The sequence below is a fragment of the Lissotriton vulgaris genome, chromosome 8 (assembly GCF_964263255.1).
Source record: "Lissotriton vulgaris chromosome 8, aLisVul1.2, whole genome shotgun sequence".
NCBI classification, from domain to species: domain Eukaryota; kingdom Metazoa; phylum Chordata; class Amphibia; order Caudata; family Salamandridae; genus Lissotriton; species Lissotriton vulgaris.
In genome coordinates, this window is record NC_141696.1 from 1,289,311,614 (window position 1) to 1,289,331,541 (window position 19,928).

The 19,928-nt window shown below is 52.0% G+C and overlaps 1 protein-coding gene across 1 annotated transcript in view; it reads right to left on the reverse strand.

The window, feature by feature from the left end:
* The window catches only part of RNF17 (ring finger protein 17), a 2,333,865-nt gene that overhangs the window by 21,939 nt on the left and 2,291,998 nt on the right, over nt 1–19,928 (reverse strand). The window lies entirely within an intron of this gene.

Below are 19,928 nucleotides of genomic sequence, written 5' to 3' on the forward strand. Positions count from 1 at the left end.
TGTTTTAACACAATATCTTGTGCTAATGGAACATGTGTTACGATGGATTGAAAAGTGACAACGAACTGGTTACTTACCTTGGGTAACACCATATCTGGTTGAGACTCCATTTAGCCACTGACTCCTTACCTTAGAATATTTCCTGTGTGTCAATCAATCCAAAAATCTGGAGCAGTACCTTTGCTCACTGATAGGTGGCGTTGATCGGCTTCACATCTGTGTCCTCTACGCTGGAAGTGTTATGTGAAGTCTATATAGGAGCCACCCCAGGGTGCTGACATCAGATTATTTTAGTGACATTTCCATGCCAGAAGTACGGAGCCATGCCAGAAAGCTGATGGACCAGTGTCAAGATAATAAGGACCTACAAGGATCTTTCTAAGTAGAAAAAACAGTTTGCAGAACGGGGAGGTTGCAAGGGTTGGTATGCAATCTGCAGCCAGATAGTCTCTCTACCAGATACAGCGTCACCAATTGTTAATAAATTGCTCATCTGATAGAGACTTTCGATTCCTGATTCCTTACCTTAGAAAAGATACCCAAGCAATACCTCCTCAGAGGTGGTTCTGCGAACAGGCTCAGCCAAAAAAGTCCTGGAGGACCAAATGGGCAAAGTACCCGTCACGACAGACCTGACTGTCAAGGTAGTAGCGTTCTGTAAATCTGTGCACAGATACCCAGTTTGCAGCCTGACAGATGTCCAGGACATGGACTCATGAGCTCATGCAGTGGTTGCAGTCTTAGCTCTGGTGGAGTTAGCTTGCAGACCCTCAGGGACCTGCTTCTTGGCTATTGCGAAGTAGATCTTAATGAAGGGCACAATCCCTTTGGAGATGGTCTGCTTCTGCACAGCTTTCTCTTTCTTTGCTCCAGCAAACTCAATGAGAAGTTGATCATCCACCTGGTGCATGATGCTTCAGCCGATGTAGACGGGCGTCATGACCTTTAATAGAAAATAGGAAAGGATGTGGAGAACCATATGCGAGGGAAGAAGTAGGTGTAGGGGGGGGCAGGGGTGAAGAGTGCACCTGTAGCTTTCTGAATCTCCGGGCAAATGTATTGTTCACAAGAAGACTATTTTGATCATCAAGACATAGAGAGAATTTATGCTTGGGCTCGAATGGTGAACACATTAGGAAGGTTCAGACCAAATTAAGGTCCCACTGGGGCATAATGAAGGATTTAGGGGGAAACTTGCTCAAGTCCTTAAAAAAATAATTTTAAAAAGTCACACATGTAACCTAAACAGGGTCAGCTGATCCGGCAACCGTAAGCAAGCAGATAAGCTTGAAAGACACCCTCAAGCTGTGTCGGGTTACGATAAAACAAACAGTACCTTGATAATGGTGCAGAAAGAGGACCAACATGCTTGTTAGTGCAACAAGCACAAACCTGTCCAAATGGCACACATATATGATCTTTGTTGATGGATGCCAGGCTGGCAGTATGACTTCACAGACATCCGAAGGGAGAACAAATGTTGCCTCTTAATCTCCAAACATGACGGTGGAGTATGCACAGGTTTTGATGTAGAACCCTGCCCTGTTGTTGCGACAAGAGATCCTTTGGAAGAGGCAGCCTGATCAGAGGACCGATGCTGATGCTCAGGAGTTCGTGATACCATACACTCTCTGCCCAATTTCGAGCCAACATTTTATTTCATTATGCACTCGCCAAATACACTAATGCTCCTACTCGATTTTAATTTGTAGACCTTTGACTAATGGAAGAGTTACTTACCTTCTGTAACAATATATCTGGTAGAGACACAGCAGCAGATTTCTTACCTTAGAATATCTCCTCAGGCTTGAGACTGGATCCGGAAAATCTTTTTTCCCCCAGCAATACCCCTGCACGCCGGGAGGCGGCGGCGCCCGGCTCCGTCCTGACATCGTCCACGGAAGTGACATCAATGGAGCCATAAAAGCCCCTCCCGGCGTGCTGACGTCAATTTTCTACAGGAAACTTTTCCGCGTCACAACGAGGAGCCATGCAAAAAACTGCGATAGCATAGGAACATTGGGTGTTAAAAAAGAGCAAAATCGTTGAAAACAACAACAATAAGTAACATGAAAATGAGTCAAATCATTTGGAATGAGAAACCATTGAAAGTTGAAAAAGAACCCAGTACTCGGAGGGACTGATGGGAGCTCAGAGCACTTGCTGCAAGCAAGGGCCCAACAAATTGCCAAGTCGTGCCCCACCACGAGGGGGTAACAGCTGCAGCACAAGAGATATGATAAGCCAGGCACAGCTTGTCACCACAGGAGGGAAATGAAACGAAACACAATATCAAAGCAACATGTTGCAAGACAAGTGACTAGAAGTAAACAACCACCAGAACGTTCACTACATACACCCTCCAGAGATTGAATGACTGTAGCACCAAAGAGAACCCAACCCAAGCGACTGCGATAGCAAGAAGAAGGCACAGGGGTGGGTGGGAATAAAAAACAGAATAACTCCACAAGTGAAGAACTAAGGTGGAGCAACATGAGAAGGCAGTGAAAAGTATAGAACTTAACCACCTAAAAACGTGGACGGAGTGGAGAGCCAAAGGGATTGAAAGCCAAACAACACTCCCTGTGCCAAAGGAAGGTGCGAGAACATGCCACCAACCAAACACTATAACGGAGGGGAGGGCGGAAGGCCCCACGCAGGAGAACACACCCTACCCCAGAGTGAGGTGCGAGAGCACACCTCCAGAAGACCAAGGCCACCAGAAAAGGCGTGGGGGGGGGAGGACTAGGTGGAAAAACACCATATGAAAAGGCTTTCGCAGAGCAGGGAGGATAGGTGGGCGTTAAGGAATCTGCGGCTAGACTGTGTCTCTACCAGATATATTGTTACCGAAGGTAGGTAACTCTTCCATCTGATTGAGACATCTAGCCGGAGATTCCTTAACTTGGAATAGATACCAAAGCCACACCTCATAGGAGGAGGGTATTTGAAACAACCACCAAGTTCCAAGAGAACATATTTGTCAAAAAGCTGACGAAACACGGTGGGAACCGCAATGCCAGGGCAACTGACATCATACCCAGGAAACTCTGTCAGGGACATTTTCAGAGGACGGCAAAGAAACCAAAATCCGACAATGGACAGTGTGAGACCTCTCTTGCCAAGACACAGACAAAAGGAAATACAGAACTAGAAAAGTTTGGTGCTAACGTAAGAAACAATGCAGTGACTCCTTCAAAGAAGGATCCCAGCACTGGGCCCAATGATTCATGAGGAACGAAGCCCCTAAGGGGCAAAACAACATGACAACAATAGAGCATACTGCCTGAACAAACACCACAGTGGATGCCGAAATGAAACAGAGGAAAGTCCGAAGACTATCGGGCCAAGAACATGAGCCGCACCAGGAGGCCGGTGTGTGTAAGTAAAAACGCACATCAAATGTGTACCCTCCTAGGACATGTGACGACAGTGGCAGGGCCAAACCCAGAGTCTAGTGCCAACAGAGACCAAAGAGCCACCATTGAGCAAAAGCTCAGTAGGTAGGCATGCTGCCAAATGTACCAAAAGGTACCACTGTGAGGGGATATCCTGCAAAGTCAGGAACACATAGAGGACTTTATCCCGATGGAGAGAGTGAGCAAGAAGGCCTGTACTAGGGCAAAAAGAACCTAGTGTGCGAGCACCCCTGTGGTGTGTAGAACCTACGACATATACACAAAGAGACAGGAATGTTGACACACATACGTGATGTGACGAAACCCTAAACAGGGGAGTCGCTCAATCAGTACAAATGTACCGGGGTGCGGCATAACAGGCACAGAATGTAGAAAAAATAAAATTTCCCCGAGGGGGAAGAAGCCTGGTCTCCCGTGAGGCAGGCAGAAACAGACCACGATACTGCCAATAAAGGATTGAGAGTAGGCACAGACAGAAACCTGTCGCCAAAAAACATACACCGCCAAAGACAGACACCATCTACCAAAAAGGAGAATGTCGAGAAGAATACAAACACAGCAATGCTACCTAAAGAAGAAACTGTGCCAGAATGGGAGTAAGAACTCGCACTCAGAAAAAACAGCTGGTGTGGAGCTCATCACCAGTGCTACAAATGTAAGAGCCCACACCTCGAGAAACCGCTAGGGTGGAGCACAGATCCTGTGGCAGAAAGTCATAGACAAGAGCCACTTCTTGAAGAACTAAGAAATATGCACAGGGCAGGAACGGACAAACCGGACACCCTGTCCTGCAAGAAGCGAGAGACCGGAGACCGTGCGTGCTAGGGAAGTGGGGTAGGAGGCAACACAGCCGAGACAGAGCCGGCGGCGACTCCTCTTGCCTTTGGCAAGAACCCAGACAGTGCTTGAGCCACAAGAAAAGACGTATAGCACAACCTGTATGCACCAATTCGGCAAGTATTCACAGAATACAGAAGAGACTTCCGGAATAGAACAGGGGAACCTGCCCCCCCAGGGGAGCATGTCCACCTATAGACAGGCAAGACGGGCACAGCGATGCTGCAAGAACACGCCAGGAAAAAACAGGCATGACAAAACCCCAACGAAACAGCAGGGAAGGACACCCCTACGGAGGCGGGGATGTATTACGGACCAACTGTAGACAACCAATTGTAACCCCCCGAGAGAAACCAACCCCATGGATCTCACCAGAGGAGACATCCTACAACAGTAGGAAGAGTCAACCTGCGGCAAAAGTTCCTGGGTAAGGAAGAGTAGAAATATAACAGCCAACAAATACCCCACATAGGGTAAGGCACAACCCTACAAAAGAAGAGTCCCTCTTGAGACAAGCTCATCGGCAGAGGCTAAAAAGAAAGGTAAACACAGCTTAACCAGCTGTACCAGAATAAGGAAATAACACGGCTGAACAGCCACACAACCCAGAACATCTGTATCCCACAACAGGTAACGGAAAAGAAAGTGACGGCACCGTCACAAAACCAAAAATCCTCTACAAGGATTAAAACTTGCAAAGACAATCAAACATAGACAGGAGGCGCCTGACCGCCGAATCAGCATGGGTGTCAAAAAGAGTGACCCCATCAAATGGAAGATCTCTTAGCTGCTTCTGAACATGCTCTGGGAAAACATCATCGCGCAACCACACATGGCGGCATATGACAATCGACCTGGCCATCGCACGACCCACTGTGTCAGTGGTGTCCATGGCAGACCGAATCGAAAATTGTGCAACATCAAGGCCATCACAGATTAGGCGGGCCAGATTGGCACGAGAGCTCTCCGGCAAGGAGGGGAGGAGCCGTTCGACAGTCCCAAGCTGGCGGATGCAAACACATCGCGGCCACATGACTCCAATTACCGAGACTCCCGAGTGGGAGGACGCAACGGAACAGGAGTGATAGAAAAAGCTGCCTGAAGCACAAGTCCTCCAGTCCCAGGATGGAGGGTCAAAGAGGCAGCGTCATCGGTGATGTGCCACAGCACGATCCACTAGGTGCCCCCGAAGAGGGCCTCACCCACGTCCTGAGAAGGACGTCAAATAATGACTCTGCAAATGGCAACAATGGCTCCATGTCACCCCGCGCCCTGGTGAAGAAGATCCAGCAAAGGCTCCGAAGCTCTATAAACTGAGGGTGGCTGCATCCTCAAAATGTCTGCAGCCCTGACAAACGTCCCACTAGCCTCCGTGGCCCCGCGAGGCAGTGACAGCAAGTCATCAGTATGTGACGGACACAAGCTAATCGGGCCACCTAACAGAGGCTCAGAAAAAGGATTAGTACTCAGGGGGTGGGTAATCCACTGGGACCACATCCTCCCGAACGGGGTCGAGGCGACGTTGAGCCGACATTGGCGACCTCCGAAAAGGCCTCGACCGTCCAAGTCGAGCCGGCGACCTCCGAAAAGGCCTCGACCGGCCGGAGTCGGACCGGCCGGAATTTTTTAATTTTTTTTTCGGTTACCCCCTAGATCTCTTCTTAACCTGTCGCACAAGTTACTACTTGTGTAACGATATATCTGTAAGAGACATTAGTTAGTGATAGATTCCTTACCTTAGAATATCCCCAGGCGTCAGACTGGATCCGGAAAGTTTTGCGTAGCAGTACCCTTGCGCGTCGGTAGGCGTCGTCTGCGGCTCCGCGTCCGTCGTCGGCGTCGTGGGCGCCGTGATGACATCGTCGGAGTACTTAGACGCCGCCTCCGCGTGCTGACGTCAGTTCTTAGCCACAGCTTTTCCGCGCCAGAAGCGCAGAGCCATGACAAAAACCGACACTGGTGCCAAGAAACTAGGGCCCTGAAAGGGGATGACCTTAACCCTAGATATCGGTTCGCAGAACGGGGAGGATGGGTGGGCCGGTAAGGAATCTATCACTAACTAATGTCTCTTACAGATATATCGTTACACAAGTAGTAACTTGTGCATCTGAAAGAGACACGTTAGTGATAGATTCCTTACCTTAGAATAGATACCCCAGCAATACCAACCCCGTGGTGGTGGGTCTGCGAACCAATATTTACACCAGAAAGTCCTGGAGAACGGAATGGCCGAAGTAGCCGTCCCTCCGGACTTGACTGTCCAGGCAGTAGTGCCTTGCAAACGTGTGCAGCGAGGCCCACGTAGCTGCCTGGCAAATGTCCTGCAAGGGCACACCTCGGCCCAAGGCAGTTGTAGTGGCCGTGGCTCGAGTGGAATGAGCCCTTAGCCCAACAGGGGGTTCCTTCTTAGCCAAGGAGTAACACGCCTGGATGCACATGATAATCCATCGAGAGATGGCCCGTTTGTGCACCGCTTTCCCTTTCTTAGCGCCCGCCTACCCAACAAAGAGTTGATCATCCACCCGGAACTGGCGTGTGCGATCCTGATAGAACGAGAGCGCACGTTTTGGGTCCAGACTGTGGAGCCTCTCCTCCTCTCTCGAGGGGTGCGGAGGCGGAAAGAAGGTGGGCAATGTGATGGACTAACGATTAGTAATGGGAAAGGCACTCCTAAATTTAAACAATACTCAAAAATATTCTTTTAAACACAATCTACTACGCGTGCTGCAGAAGGAGATGCTGTGTCCTAGCTGCATCAATGAAATAGATATACAAGAAATCAAGCGTGACCGCTTGCCCTCTGCGCACTGTTGCGATTCCACAATGGGAAAATGTTTACTACATTCATCAGGTTCTAATACGCATATGACATGTTATGTATGAAAAAACACTGCAATTATTTAGTGTTTATCAACTTCAAATCTTTACTGACATTTCTTATTTTGGCCACATAATGTACACTTGATGTACATAAATACAATTAATACATTGATGATCTTGAAACACTTTCTTTCAACATAAATGTTATTACAACAAAATGTTCATAGTTTATCCTGCCCAATGCATTTCGGGCTGCATTGGGCAGGATAAACTATGAACATTTTGTTGTAATATTAACATTTATGTTGAAAGAAAGTGTTTCAAGATCATCAATGTATTAATTGTATTTATGTACATCAAGTGTACATTATGTGGCCAAAATAAGAAATGTCAGTAAAGATTTGAAGTTGATAAACACTAAATAATTGCAGTGTTTTTTCATACATAACATGTCATATGCGTATTAGAACCTGATGAATGTAGTAAACATTTTCCCATTGTGGAATCGCAACAGTGCGCAGAGGGCAAGCGGTCACGCTTGATTTCTTGTATACAATGTGATGGACTGCCTAATGTGGAAGGCCGTGACCACCTTAGGCAAGAAGGAGGGCCTAGTCCTTAAAACAACCTTGTCCGGATGGACTGAAAGGAAAGGAGGCTTACAAGAGAGAGCGTGGAGCTCACTCACTCTCCTGGCAGAGGTGATGGCTACCAGGAAGGCAGTCTTCAAAGAAAGAAGGCGAAGAGGACAGTTGTGAAGTGGCTCAAAGGGAGCGCACATCAGAAATGTTAGAACCAGGTTCAAGTCCCACTGAGGCATCACGAATGAAACAGGAGGAAAAGTATGAGTGATGCCCTTCAGGAATCGATTTACGATAGGGGACTTGAACAAAGAAGGTTGGTCAGGCAGCCTTAGAAAGGCTGAAAGAGCCGAAAGATAGCCCTTGATAGTGCCCAGAGCAGAGCCCTGCTGGGCAAGAGAAAGAAGGAAGAGAAGAACCTCAGAGAGAGGGGCATTGAGGGGATCCACAGCCTTTGCTGTGCACCATGCCACAAATCTGTTCCACCTGCAGGCGTATACCGTCTTTGTGGAGGGACGCCTGGCTGCTAGAATGATGTTGCAAACTTCAGGAGGCAAGTCAAATGGCCTCAACTGTCGCCGCTCAATTTCCAAGCATGGAGGTGGAGACTGGACAGGTTCGGGTGGAGGACCGTCCCCTGCTGCTGCGACAGAAGGTCCTCCTGAAGAGGCAGACGAACCGGGGGATTGACTGACATACTGAGTAGCTCGGGATACCAGTACCTTCGTGCCCAGTCCGGAGCCACAAGGATGACTTGTGCTCGGTCGCGCTTGATCTTCTTCAGCACTCTGGGCAGAAGAGGTATAGGCCGAAAGGCGTACAACAGACCGCAGCTCCACTCGCGATGAAAAGCGTCTCCGAGCGAGTGCCGCCTTGGAAATTCCAACGCGCAGAACTGATGACATTGCGCGTTCTCTTCGGTGGCAAATAGATCTAACCAAGGCTCTCCCCATCGCAGAAAGAGGCCTTGCGCCACGTCCGAGTTCAGACGCCATTCGTGATCCATCGAGCACCGACGGCCGAGTTCGTCCGCCCTGGCGTTCAGAGAACCTGCCAGGTGTTGAACCACCAGAGTCACGCCCTGATGTTCCAGCCATTGCCAGAGACGCAGAGCCTCCTGGCAAAGGGTCCACGACCCCACCCCGCCCTGTTTGTTGCAGTACCACATGGCGGTGGTGTTGTCCGTGAACACCTGCACTGCACTCCCTCGGACAGACGGGAGGAATGCTTTCAGTGCCAGACGAATCGCCCGCAGCTCCAACAGATTGATATGGAGCCGGGACTCTGCCGGAGACCAGAGTACTCTGCTCTCCGCCTCTCCCAAGTGGCCTCCCCAGCCATGGAGGGACGCGTCCGTCACAACTACGTGCTCCGGTTGGGGAAGGGAGAGGGATCTGCCGTTGACCCAATCGCGGTCCGTGAGCCACCACTGCAGCTGTCTCGCAGTGCCCTCCGAGATCAGGACATGGTCGGACAGGTTGCCCCGGTGCTGGGCCCACTGAAACTTCAAGTTCCACTGCAGAGCCCGCATCCGCCACCGTGCGTGATGCACCAGAAGGATGCAGGAGGCCATCAGCCCCAGAAGCCGCAGCGTCAACCTGACCGAAACCCGGGATAACAGCCCGAAGATCGGAATCAGAGCCTGTATATCCCGAACCCGCTGTTCGGGCGGGTAAACCCGAAACTGCGCCGAGTCGAGAACCGCTCCGATGAAAAGGAGCTTCTGAGAGGGGCACAGGTGTGACTTTGGCACATTGATGGAAAATCCCAGCAGGTGCAGGAGATCTGCCATAGTCTGGAGGTGGCTGACGACTGTCTGGGGCGAGCCCGCCTTCAACAACCAGTCGTCTAGGTAGGGGAAGACTGAGACCCCTTGTGAGAAGTTGGCCTGATATATAATGTTCACTATTCTAGTGAGCACTTTGTATCAGTCCAAACAACCCTTATGGGGATTGGTTGTAAGTCAACCTTATAGACCAGCTATCCTAGTAGCGTGGATACGAGCAGTCTTCGGGCTAAACTCTAGAGGGCGTGTTAAGCCAGCTGTTATACCATCACATATACCCCTTGAACACCAAGTGAAAGGACACCACACAAGTGTTATGAAAATAAACAGTGTATTTATTTGGATCACAACAGCCCTGTACTTTTTATGAGGACAGGGTACTAAGCACACAACAAAACTCTTACAAAAATACTTCAAGTTGCACAATTTACACAAATGCCCGAGGGGCACGAAAAACCATATACTATGGAAGTGGAATGCGAAATTACTAGCAGGTAAGTACTGTACTAATAGGCTTTGGAATCGCTAGGACTACGTTACTGAACCTTCAGATTACTAGTAGGAGGCCTAGGGGACTCGGGTGCAGAGTGTGCACTCTCACGCGGGATGCGGGACAAAGTCTATGGGAGCTAGTAAAAGCAAAGTTAGTGTTCTCGGGCGAACCCGATAAGGTAGGTCGAAAACGACAGTGGATCTGGACCCTTAGATAGTGAGGCTATGCTGGGGCACCGAAATGCCGAAGTTACCTAGCCCAGGGGCTGCGGCTGCATAGGTCTGAAAAGACGTCAGGAATCCTCGTTGACGAACCAGGAGCCTGAAGAAAGAGTTGCTGGCAGGCGACCAGTGAAGATTGTTCGAATGATCCAAGCCTGGATCGAAGATGGATGACACCTGAAAGCAGAGGGGACCAAGTTCTTGACCACTAGCCAGTGATCAGATGGCACCAGGAGGGCACCGGATGGTAGTCACCTCGACCAGGTGAGTGGGCGACGCTGGGCTCTGCAGTCTCACGGACCAGGAGGCGTTGTCGGCGACCAGGATGGAGGTGCGAGCTGTCCCACGATGGTTGATGCTGTCAACGTCGCTGGACCCAGGATTGGGGCAACAAGTCTTGGCAAATTCAAGCCCACGCGGTGGACCTAAAATGGCGTCTGGAGTGGACCAGGAGGGTCCGGGGTGCTCCTCTTTTGGAAGGGAGCAAGGGCCAGTCTGGAGCAACCAGACCAGCAGTGTTGTCGTCGTTGATCGTCGTCGGGAAGGCCACAAGCCAGCGGGCTAGTAGCCAGACAACGTGGTGAGCAGCAAAAAGCAGAAGGGCCCCACGCAGATCGTGGAGATGCTGGGGGGCTGGACTTTGGTGCAGGAGCTGCTCAGGGTCGGGGCTTCTCGGACCCCAAAGCACTCACCAGAGGATCCCTCGGCGGTCGTGCTGGATAGAAGTCGTGCAGTTCTGATGATGGCGGGTCCCTCGAGGTCTCGTCGCACCTACGGTTCTCAGCTTAGCTGTAGAGGTAGGTAGAGGTCAGAGGTGCCAGGGTAGCCGGGTCTCGTCGAGCTGGTCAGTCGGATTCCGGAGGAAGGACGTGCAGCAAACCGCAGAGTTCTTAGATGGTGCCTGCGGATGCAGGGTGACTACTCCTTAGTCACAAGGGAGAAATCTTGAGAAGAAGTTGAGAGTTCCTTTCGTAGAAAGTAGTTTCTTGATTCAAAGATGATCTAATTTGGAAGGGTCCCCGCTCCTGCCTTTATCCTAAAGAAAGGGGTGGGTAAGCGACTAGGTCCTGCCCTAGGGGTGGGACCAGGAAGGGGGGTGGTTACACCCCTCCCCCATGCCGGACTTTCCCCAGGCCAGGGGCTGGTGTGCCCCTGGAACTGGTTCTAGCCGGCAGATGCGTAGTGAGCACCGTGGTGCCACTTGCAGTCACCTTCCTGTAAAGCCCTGCCTACCCAGGATACACAAAACCCTGTCTGGGATGGTGCTAGCACCACCCCTGACAGGAAACCCTTTGTCCAAGCTCTCCTCGCTGGAAGGACTCCCAGCAGCAGGAGGTCAGACTCGTGTCTGTGGTGGCAGCATCCATTTTGTGGAGCTGAGGCTTGAGTTAACTTTAACCGGGGTTCACAGTTACATACATGTCGTGTCCCTCTAGAAGGGTGGAATGCTAACCCCGTCGCCAGAATTGGCGAGGGGTTAGTATTCCAATTCGTATGACACCTTACTCGACATGTTTTGATAAAGCAATACCAAAGATAGCATTTAACCGCGAGGATTATAATGCACTTAAGAGTATATGGTATGCGTTATCATGGAACAGCTATTAGGACTTGGTTCCGCAAGCTGCAAACGGGCTCAGCTCATGCCAGAGCGCCACTCACACGATTCCAAGCACTCTGCCTTCAGGATTGTCAAGGCCTGCCATAGGAGTGACTGATAGGAATCTGTGTGACCATTTTTAGGGTTAGATATAGGTATACTATATCTAAAGCAAAGGGTGATTACACCACCTTGCTCCAGCTGTCGTGCAGCCAGTTGTGTCAGATTTAGATGGCCATCCAGGGGTGGCATAATACATGCTTCAGCCCCTGGTAGGCCCTGGGTACACCTATGCCCTGAGTTACAGGGTCTGATAAGGTGGCCCAGTACCAATTGGATAATGCATCTAAGGTACACATGTCAATTTAGTGAGAGAACAGCTAGGCTGTGGGTCTGATTGGCAGGCCCACAGCCAGATGAAAGTCGTAAACCAGTAAAACAAAAGCAAAAAATCTGGGTGATCATAGGATTGCAGACCCTACTCTCCTACACCCCTAACCTGCGCAGATGAGTTGCGACCACCGCCATCACCTTCGTGAACACCCGTGGGGCGCTGGTAAGGCCGAAGGGGAGCACGGTAAACTGAAAGTGCTCGAGGCCTACCGTGAACCGCAGGTAACGCCGGTGGGCCGGCAGGACGGGGATGTGGAAATATGCGTCCTGCAAGTCCAACGCTACCATCCAGTCTCCTGGGTCTAGGGCAGCCAAGACCTGAGCCAGTGTCAGCATTTTGAACCTATCCTTCCGGAGGAAGCCGTTGACGTTCCTCAGATCCAAGATAGGGCGTAGGCCCCCTCTGCCCTTCTTGGGTACCAGGAAGTAGTGGGAGTAACAACCACGTCCTACTTCTGGCCCAGGAACGCGCTCGATGGCCCCTTGGCCAAGAGGGCCGAAACTTCCTCCTGCAGGAGCCGCAAGTGATCCCCCGATACGCGGTGGTGTTGCGGTGGCATGGCTTGAGGGGTCGTCTCGAAGGGGAGCGAGTAGCCCCTTCGGACGATCTGCAGCACCCACCTATCCGAAGTGACTGTGTGCCAGTGATAGTGGTGATGGCGAACCCTACCTCCCACTGGCGTCACATGGGCCGAAAAGCACGGACTAGGAGGGTTTAGAGGCGGATACTGCGGGGGCAGGTGTGGACTGGCTCCGCTTGTTTCCCCGACCGCCTCCACGGCGGTTTCCACGGCCGCCGCCGTGCTGGACGACAGTTTGCGGCGAGTGGCTGGCGGCACATGTGGGGGCGCCCCTTCCTTGGCCACGAAAGGAGCGAAAGACACCCATTTGCTGGCGCGGGGCCGAGAGGCCCAAGGACTTGGCCGTAGCCCTGGAGTCCTTAAAGCGCTCAAGCGCGTGGTCTGCCTTGTCGCCGACGAGGCGACGGCCATTGAACGGCATGTCCATGAGTGTATTTTGGACGTCTGCTGAAAAGTTTGGCGGATCTCAGCCAGGCGTGGCGTCGTACCGCCACAGTCGTAGCCATCGCTCTGCCCAGCGAGTCAGTATTATCCAGTCCGCACCTGATTGAATACTTTGCTGCGTCCCGGCCCTCCACTAGGGCTTGGCCGAGTTTGGCCCGTACCTCCAACGGACACTCTGGCAGCACTTCCGCCACCGTTTCCCACAGAGAGTGGGTGTAACGGCCCAAGAGGCATGCGGTGTTGGAAGACGCAAGTCCCAAGCTAAGGGACGAGAAGATCTTCTTGCCATAGTTCTCGTACCTCTTGGACTCCCTGTCCGGTGGGGCCGACGGGAAGGCGTTCTGGGAGTTAGAGGCCTGGATAACCAGACTCTCGGGGTGGGGTGGGTGGACAGGAAACATGGGTCGCCCTGGGCCGGGCGGTGGCGTCTGGCCACGTTCCTATCTACAGGCGAACCTGTAGCGGGCCTGGACCAAGTGCCCAAAAGAACGTCCGTCAAGGCCTCATTAAACGGCAGCAGAGGCTCCATGGAGCATGACTGCGGCTTAAGGACCTCAGTGAGGAGGTTAGTCCTCACCGCCGCGACGGGGAGCTCAAGGCCCAAGGCCTTGGCAGCCCTCATCAACACCACACCATAAGTAGCACCCTCCTCCGAAGCCACGGTAGGAGGAGAGACAAATCCAGTGTCTGGAGAGGTGTCCAGGCCACTGGCCTCCCCAAGGTCTCCTGTCCAGTCCATGTTAGACTGGCACTCCCTTGCCAGAGGGTCCTTAGACCCCTCCCAATACTCCTTTTCCCCCATCTCCTGAGATTCAGGGTCGTAATGGAATGAGGACGGTTCATAGAAACTAAAATCTCCACACGGCGTCGGAACCGATTGAGAGGAGGCATCGGGGACGGCGCCGCCCGAGGACGGCGCCGGAGGGGACACCACACGGACCGACGCCGGGGGGGGTCGTAAGGTCCACCGGTGACGATCCATCGCCCGAGGAGGGTCCAGCCGCGCTCTGCGGCGCCGGGCCCGAAGGCGCCGACGAAGCCGAGGCCGCTGTACCCTGCGGCGCCGGGCCCGAGGGCACCGGCGGTGTCGGGATCGTGGGGCCCTGCAGCGCCGGGCCCGAAGTCGCCGGCGGCGTCGAGGCCGAAGCACCCGACGGCATCGGGGTCGTAGCCCCTGACCCACTAGGGCCCCCAGACGGGTTCGCTGGGCCTGAAGGTGCCGCGGAACCCGTCGGAGGAGAAAGGGACCTCATGGCCATGAGGAAACGCTCTATCTCCTCCGCCGTCGCGTTCAGCCCAGGGACCGGGGGGTATGGGGCCGAACGCTCCGCCCGCGACTCCCGAGGAGCCGCGTGGGCGGTGTCACCCGAACCCCCGGCCGCATCGCGCGAGCGTCGGGGGGAGTTTGAAGAGCGTTGATGTCTCTTCGACTTCTTATGCTTCTTACCTGACTTGGACCCGGAGGAGTGACGCCGACTCCCGGAGCTGTGACGGCTCCGTCCCCGCGACCTGTCCCTCGACCTCCCGTGGGACCGGGACCGGGACCTCACACGGCGCGGGGCCGACTGGCGGATTTAGAGTCGCCTGCGGGACCGCTCCCGCCTGGCCTTCCTCGAAAGGGCCCGACAGTCGGAGCAGGCCTCGTCGTCATGGTCGACGCCCAAACACATCAGGCACAGGCGGTGGGGATCCGTGACCGACATGGTACGGTCGCACTCGTCGCAATGCTTGAATCCGGGCATCCCTAAAGGCACCGTCGGAGTCGTGAAGACTTCGAAATGGATCAAAAGATCACAAAAGTTTAGTCAAAAAGTGACTAGGGAACTGCTCTTTCCAGATCTGCGCTGGCTGGCGCGGAAAAAAGAAGAACTGACGTCAGCACGCGGAGGCGGCGTCTAAGTACTCCGACGACGTCATCACGGCGCCCACGACGCCGACGACGGACGCAGACGACGCCTACCGACGCGCAAGGGTACTGCTACGCAAAACTTTCCGGATCCAGTCTGGCGCTTGGGGATATTCTAAGGTAAGGAACTAACGTGTCTCTTTCAGATCTTTTCCACGGCAACAGTTCCTGATGCTTGGGTCTCCCCGATTATAAAAAACCGACTATAGATCCATCCAAACCGGAGAATTTTAGGCCAATATCCCTTCTCCCTTGGGTGGCTAAACTCGCTGAAGCCCATGCCAACTCTGTGCTTGAACAATTTGTGCACCAAAATGACATCCTGGACCCATCTCAAAATGGGTTCAGACCGGGCCACAGCACAGAAGCTGCATTGTTGGCTACTACCGAATACCTCCGAGAGATCCTCGACGCCGGTCAGAGTGCAGCGCTGATCCTGCTTGATCTCAGCGCAGCCTTTGACACGGTGTCGCACGGGATCCTGCTCTGCCGCCTGGAGGAATTTGGTATTAGGGGTCGTGCTCTAGAATGGTTCCGGTCATTCCTCCAGGACAGATCTTTTCGGGTTATTGCCCCTCCTTTCCTGTCCAAGTCTCACCATATCGGTCAGGGTGTCCCCCAGGGCTCAGCACTTAGACCGTCACTTTTTAATCTTTATGTGCAGCCACTTGCAGCGATTGCCAGAGAGTGGGGCTTGACGCTGGTATCATATGCTGATGATACTCAGCTGATCGTCACACTCTCTGAGAGTCCATCTGTCGCTGCTATAAGATTTAGGGACGGAATAGCTGCAGTTGCTCACTGGATGACCAACAGCTGTCTCCAGCTGAATGCCGGTAAAATGGAGATTCTGCTGTTGGGGAAGAATACGGCCTTGTGGAACGAGCACTGGTGGCCTCCCTCTTTGGGTCTGATGCCTGTTTCTAAGGCTTCAGTGAAAAACGTGGGTGTCTGGATGGATTCCTCACTGGGCCTCCAGACCCACACCAAGAGAGTGGCTGCGACTTGTGTAGGCCTGTTAAGGAGCCTCCGCCCCATCTTGGGCTTCTTTGAACCCGCTATGCGTCAGCTTGTGGTTCAAGCTATCATCTTGTCACGCTTAGACTATGCCAGCGTTTTACTGTTAGGTGCCAACAAAACTGAAGTAGCCCGTTTTCAGAGAGTTCAGAACTCGGCTGCAAGGACCCTGGTTGGTCTTTCCCGGAGATGCTCTGCCAGAACTACGATTAAAAAATTTGCACTGGCTCCCAGTGGAATCTCGTATTAAATTTAAGGCACTTTGTCTGGCATTCAAAATTCTCAAGCTTCAGAGCCCGGCCATTTTGCGCCCTCTTTTGGCTCCTTATGTCCCGCAACGCAATCTACGCTCCCTTGGTCAGCACCTTGCAATTGTCCCTAGGAGCAGGCTCTGCCGTATGGGTGGACGCTCTTTTCGGGTGCTGGGAGCCAGGCTCTGGAATTCCCTTCCGGTTGCCATCCGCGGTATTGAGAATCTGCTTGCTTTTCGTAAAGCTGTGAAGACCTTCCTGTTCTCCTCTTCTTAGGGCTTTGTGCCCTGTTTGGCCCACTCCATCTATACCACCTTTATTGATCGCTAGCGCCGGGACGCCTCTTTGCTGGGGCAGCTGTCGCGCTCATACAAACTAATAACATAACATAACATATCAACAACATCCCCTGAGGTGGAAACCTGCAGGGAGAGAGTGTGACGAAACGGTGTCATGCACCGTGCCGGGGCCACCTCCAGGGACGCAGCAGGGAGCCTTGGAAGGCTGTGCGACGGCGCTGTGGAAGGGCTAGACGTCAAGGATGCCCCTCCGGGCTGGGTCTCGATGTTGCGGCGACTCCGGAGTTGGAGTCAGGGCGCTCGGTCTTAGACGAAGGTAAACCTGCCGGCGGAGTCCCGACCTGAGTCCCTACTTCCCCAGTGGGGCCCGAAGGCGCACCAGGGGGGGAGTGGTTGTGGAGGGTGGGGGGGTGGGGGCAAAGAAAGAAAGGACTGCAGGGCACTGCCGTAGTCCTCCATCTGAGCTCTAATCATCCCAGCAGCCGGAAACAGGGGTTATGCCGGGTCCGACTCCTTAGGGCCTAAGGCCGGCAAAGACCTGGAGCCGCTGCCCCGACGTGATGTCAACACAAAGCCGACAACTTCCGTTTGTGCTTACCTGAGGTAGGCGAATGACGGCGACGTCCCGGGACCTGCCCTGAACAGGAACGTCCTCCTGTGAGGATTGGCGCCGCGTGGACTTCTCCGCTGGAGGAGACCTGTGTCGCGAGGGGTCCGTTCGGGACATCCGGGCAGACAGCAGTTTCCTGCGGCGTTCCCGCAGGGATTTCAGCCGCAGCTGGCGGCAAGCGTCGAACTCCACGGAGTCATGGTGCTCACCCGAGCACCACATACAGATTTCGTGAGGTTTTACAGTAAACAAGGGGGACCCACTTAATGGCTTTGGACCATGGGTATCAAGTATTTCAAAAGAACAACGGTCCTAAGCCTAGAACAGTTTCTGAAAAAAATGACATACAGACCACAATCGGACAATATGTACAGTTTTCTTATACCCAGCCGGGCAAAGAATTTATTTTGGGAATATATGACAAGAAGTCAATTTGTACGTTACATTATCACATCAAACATATTAGTGTTTGAAGTAAGGCACAAGCCTGTGCCGTACTCAGCAGTAGAGAAAAAGTTGTGAGAAAGGGTGCAGAAGAGAGAACAGTTTACATCAGGCAAAAGAAGGGTTGAGCAAGACCTGGTACTGCTTTCGAATTCAAATTGGCAGTATTCCCTTTAGTAGAGCATACAAAAACGAATAACAATGAAAATAAATGTATGTCTACATAACAGTGTCGACGGCGTTTCGATCCCGTGCTCAAAATAATGGGATTATCATCAGGACTTAATATATGCCTGGAATATCATAGAGCAATAAGCCTGTAAAGAAAAACAGGAAAAAACAGAGAGGCAAAAATATTTTTAGAACGCTACTCTGTGTTTGAGAGTCATAAAAAGGTCAACTTAGTCATACTCTAACTGACGTGCAATTCGAAATCGCAGTGCAGTGAATAGTGTTTGGTAGCTAGTCGTGATGTGAACCATGGACAAACCGTTGTGGCTGGGATGTGCCTATTTCGTGAAAGGCAGTCATTTCTGTGAAAGTGGGGAAATGACAACTTGTGTGTGTAGCAGCTACCGTAGAGTCGAATTCAATAAAGGGTTGTGCCGGTAGTGGTGGAGTGCAAGACTTAAAATTGTTGGGCGTGATCGGGCTTAGAGTGAACAGTATAACGCGCCGGCATACCAAGGAACGGGTTTGAGGATGGCGCTATCAATTTCCGGCAGTGGCCACTAAGTGCGTGGTCCACTCAGTGCGTCATGTGATGAACTTCAGGAAACTGAAAACAGATATGGCATTAGTTAGAAATGCGACCCTCGCGGGCTCAGGTTTCAAGCCTACTATTAGATCGGCTCTTACCAAAGGGATTCTGGTGTTCTGGGAGGGTTGCCCAGTGTGGATCACCATTTGGTTGGAGATTTCGTTGTAGAAACAGTCTGCGGATAAAAAGTGAAATTAACACTATGCGGGATTAAATGGATGCACCAGTGGTCGGGGGCGGAGATAATCTCACCTTTGAGGCAGATAAGTTAGCCCTTTACAACATCAGGTTAATGCGCTAATCAGCTGAATTGGGTTGAGTGAGCGCCTGGAGTTGGCGTTCTCACCGGATTTGCAGAAGGTTCAATCCGTAGCGGCGGTCGGGAACAATGCACGATCCGCTGTGGTCAACCAAAAAATTCAGTTTAGGGTGTACCCAGGGTCACACCGAGTCCGGGGCGAGAACGCTGGGCAGGGGAGGGGTTCTTACCTCGCAAGATGGACAGGATGTCGATACATCGGTTCCTGGCAAACGATGCTGCTTCCATCTCGGAAAGCGTGCAGCCGAGGTTTTGAAGGAGTGCGGTCACGTGACAATGGTCATGTGATCGCGAGTGGATTGCGGCGGCCATCTTGGAGTGGGGAAGGTGGGGGGATAAAAAACGGCGCAGTGGGTTCGTGCCTAGGGGGTGAACATGCCAAAATTCATTTTAACCAACACATCACTGACAGGGCACAATATGCTATATACAGAATGGTTATGAAAAACCATGTTCATTGTTGACAGCAGAAGCTTGACGATTTCTTTTCCAACCAAGCTAGTTGAGTTAAGATCAAAGCAGATTTGTCCAGTCCTCGCTTCTGTTCAGGCCAGTCCTGATACTGTTAAATTGAATGATAGACTTGAGTTCCTCTCTGTTCATAATTTGGACAAGATTCCCACCTCTTTGTGGGAGTTTGATGGATTTCAAGATGGTCCACTTGATGTCATCTGCTGTGTGGTTCATCTCTGTGAAGTGTTCCACCATTGGAGCATTCGGCGTGTTACATCTTATCCTACTCCGATGTTGACTGATTCGTGTCTTAACCTTTTGACTGGTCTGGCCTATATACATTTTCTTACATGGGCAGAAAATAGCGTAAATAGCATTACAGGTATTACAGTTTGTAAACGATTTCATTTCAAAATTTACGCCATTGTGACTGATACTCCTGGTTTCAATTGTGAATTCGCAAACAATGCAGTGCCCACATTTCACATGACCCCTCAGTGGTGGTAGCCCCCAGTTAGAATCAAGAGTGGTGCGGGGGGTGGGGGTCGGTAAGGCTGCCCTCACTAGGTGATCTTTCAGATTTTTGTTTTTTCTAAATGCGAAAAGGGGTCTCTCTAGGTTAAGGATTCCAGCATTTATGGTGGCCCAGTGTTTAAGGATTGATTTTCTGATTTTGTTAGACACGGGGCAAAAT